The sequence below is a fragment of the Mirounga leonina genome, unplaced genomic scaffold, assembly GCF_011800145.1.
Source record: "Mirounga leonina isolate KUSES-001 unplaced genomic scaffold, KU_Mleo_1.0 Mir_170, whole genome shotgun sequence".
Taxonomy (NCBI): Eukaryota; Metazoa; Chordata; class Mammalia; order Carnivora; family Phocidae; genus Mirounga; species Mirounga leonina.
Genome location: NW_023270433.1, coordinates 33,200,012 through 33,203,822, shown reverse-complemented (window position 1 = coordinate 33,203,822; position 3,811 = coordinate 33,200,012). Strand labels below are relative to the sequence as shown.

The 3,811-nt window shown below is 47.5% G+C and overlaps 1 pseudogene; it reads right to left on the bottom strand.

Annotated features, from left to right (window-relative positions):
* Nucleotides 1-290: 290 nt before the first annotated feature.
* Nucleotides 291-3,489, bottom strand: LOC118018147 (annotated as a pseudogene).
* Nucleotides 3,490-3,811: the final 322 nt, after the last annotated feature.

Here is a 3,811-nt window from a genome sequence, read left to right as displayed (position 1 = left end):
GGGCATGAAGACTTAAAAGTCCACACTTATGTGCACATACCCTTACAGTACAGGATGGAATCAGGGGACGGGAGGGTGGAGAGAAAGGGAGCAGGTGCTGTGGGCTGCAAGACTCCTCTTTTATTTGTCCTCGGTTCTTCAATTGTCAGGGATAGGCCTGTGTGATTTTATAAAATAATTTTTCTAATTATAGGTTGGGTACATATCTGTCTATGGCAGTCTATGGTTCCACCCCCTCCTTTTTTTGGTTGTAATATGATCCTTTATTGAAATATTTTTCTTTGTAGTTTTTAACTAGCTGGGCATTCCACTGTACCACTGTTGATGTCATCTATGATGTCATGAGGGTGGTGGCCATCAACATTGCAGCCCACAGAATGGGCAGGCCCCAGGATCTCTTTAATGGTTCCAGAGAGTTCTCTGGCTAAAGATCGGTGCTGCATCTGTCGGGCAATGTTGACAATCTCATCAAAAGTGATATTTCCACTGTGCTTAATGGTTTTCTGCTTCTTTCTGTCTCCTGGCGGTTCCTTGAGGGTTTTGATAATCAGGGCAGAGGCAGAAGCTACCACTTCAACTTAGGCCTCTCTGTTCTGAATGGTCTGTTTCACTGTAATCCTCAGACCCTTCCAATCACTTGTTGCCATGGTGATGTCATCACCAACTTTTTTGGAGACAGGCCCAGGGGGCTGATCTTCAGGGCCAAGGCAGACGTGGCACTAGTGCACCTTGGGTATATAACTTTGATTTCATTGGGGTCGAACTAGGCTGCATGGTGGAAGCGGCTGGTGTTGGATGAACCCGGATTCGAGATGGCTGAAGACAGTTGCAACTTCCCCTACTCTGAGCCAAAAGCCAAAAGTATGATTCCACTCTTTTTTTTTTTTTAAGATTTTATTTATTTATTTGAGAGAGAGAGAGACTGAGAGAGAGAGAGCACATGAGAGGGGGGAGGGTCAGAGGGAGAAGCAGACTCCCCACTGAGCAGGGAGCCCAATGCGGGACTCGATCCCGGGACTCCAGCATCACGACCTGAGCCGAAGGCAGTTGCTTAACCAACTGAGCCACCCAGGCGCCCCCAGTATGATTCCACTCTTAACGTAGGCGTAGGTAGGGCGCCTGGGTGGCTCAGTCATTAAGCGTCTGCCTTCAGCTCAGGTCATGACCCCAGGGTCCTGGGATCAAGCCCCGCGTCGGGCTCCCTGCTCAGCAGGGAGCCTGCTTCTCCCTCTGCCCCTCACCCCACTTGTGCTCTCTTTCTCTCTCACAAATAAATAAATAAAATCTTAAAAAAAAAAAAGGTGGGCGTAGGTAAAAGGTTTCTTAGAGGAAGGGAGAATTGGAGCTGGGCTTTGACAGATGAGTAGGAGTTCAATTGGTAGAGACTGAGGGGGGATAGAACACATGAGCAAAGATGTGGAGGAAGAGAAGTGTGAGGCATTTGTAGAGAAAGATGTACTGTATGCTGGAGTATTTTCAATGTGGGGCCAGATCATGCAGGTGAGGACTTTGGTCACAGGGAGACCTCGAAGGTTGTGAGAAGGGAAGCTGCAAGTGAGGGCAGTATTTTAGGAGGAGTTTCAGATGGAAGTATGGGGAGTAAATTGGAGGAGGGGAGATTAGCAGTGTGGAGACCTGTGTTTGACCTGAACTGAAACAGAAACAGTGGAGGTAGAAGTGGATTCCACGGACATCAGGCAAATGTCTGCCTGGACTTGGTGACCAATTGGATAGAGGCGCAGTGTGAGTGAGCAGAGATGCCCTAAGTCTCTAAGCTGCCCTGACAAAGGGAGGTGCCCTCAAAGATGTAGAAGATGTGGATGGAGGTTGAGGTGCCTGGCACAGAGGTTGGGGTGCATCCAGGTGGGGAGCTCCAGAGAAGCCTGGCTGGAAATAGACTTGGAAGCCATCAGCAGACAGATGGCCAAAGGAGGGATGATAACATGAGAGGAGAGGGGGTAAGGGAAACCCTGAGAGAGAAGAGGACAAGACTGTTCTTTAGTCTGCACTGACAGGTGCTCAGAAACGAGAGCCTGGTAAGTTGTCAACAAAACCTGACCTCTCATGTATTAGGGCACTGAAGAGGCCTCCAGTGCCACTATGACAACCCTCACGTCCCTGGGGAGGATACCAGACTGGTCACAGGGCTCTTGTGGTCTCTCAAGGCGCGGGCTGGAGAGAGGGTGACTTGGAGGCACAGGGGCAGTGAAAAGCCTCCCCCTGGCCCAGAAACTGTCAGGGTTCTTTTGGCTACAAGCCACTGGAAACCCACCTAAAGTGAATGTATCAGCTTGTATAGCTGGATATAGGGCTCAAATAATGTTGTCAGGATGCATGTCTTTCTTTCTCTGCCTCTCATTTCTTCCTCCTCAAGGTTGACTCATTTTCAGACAGCTTTCCCCTTTGGTTCACAAGATGACTTTTTGCAGTGTTTGGGCCCACATCCTTACACATTCAAACCCAGCAGAAAGGGATAAGAATCTTTGCTCAGCATTCCCAACAGTTCTGATGTTCACTCTGATTGAACCACCTTAGGTTAAAGGGCAGGCACTCCAACCCAATCACTGTGGCCCAAGGAGTTCAATGCCCATCCCTGGGCCAGAGGGTAGAGGTCTACCCAGACAACCTGAACTAAGAATGGAGGCCCATAGGTTGTGTCTTTTGAAGAATGAATACTGCGGAGGCAAAAATAAATGTCCATGACATCTTCCTTTCCCAAGAGAATTCTCCTATAAGAAAGAAGGAAAATTTTCAACACTGAAGCAAGTTTGCAGGGCAAAAGAAGTAATTCATAGTTTTTTTTTTTAAAGGAACACACATGATATAATAGTTAAAAATATTTATTTAAAATGAGGTGAGAGGGGCACCTGGGTGGCTCAGTCGTTAAGTGTCTGCCTTCGGCTCGGGTCATGATCCCAGGGTCCTGGGATCAAGCCCCGCAAAGCATCGGGCTCCCTGCTCGGCGGGAAGCCTGCTTCTCCCTCTCCCACTCCCCCTGCTTGTGTTCCTGCTCTCGCTATCTCTCTCTGTCAAATAAATAAATAAAATCTTTAAAAATAAATAAATAAAATGAGGTGAGAAACCACTCTGACTGTGCAGGAAAGCACCTGCATCTAGAACCATGGAACTATATTTAGCTTTGAGCTTCCTGGTGGCAAGGCAAAAGAAACCCCACTAACTCAGAAAAATCTTGTCTGCTGAGAGAAAGAGATATACTGAGCACTCATTCTGCACTCAAATAAGGGACACTGTGTAACAAAATGACAGCATATCTCATTAATTTTTAGGTAAGATGCTGAATGTTCTTCTGTGGCTCCTGCTTATAGATTTCCTCTTGCTAAGTGGACAGCATAGCATAGATCAAAGTTCAGGGAGATTTTGCAGACCCCACACCTGCTTTCTGCTGATTTATTTAGATCTGGGAATTAGGCTGAGAGAATCAGATGACTGGCTGGGTCATCACCAGATTCTCAGAGCTACTTGGGCCATTGGGGGTTGCTCTGTCTGTATTGGAACATTAATGCAAAGGGAAAGGTCTCATTTGTAATTAATCAAGTGGTAGTGAGAGTAAGTGCAGGGAGCTTGCATTGATTCCTAACACATCAAACAAAATGGCGCCCAGCAGCCAGCGATCACAGCCTTGGAGAGGCTTGCCAAATTGGATTAGCAAGCCAAATGTCGGTTTTAATGCCTGAGAGATGGACGAGGCACTTATTAAATGGTCCACAGGCAGGGATGTTTCGAGTACTTAATCAACCCTTCATTTCCCTCCTCCAGGGAACAGGGAGGCTTCGGTGCCACCCATTGTGAA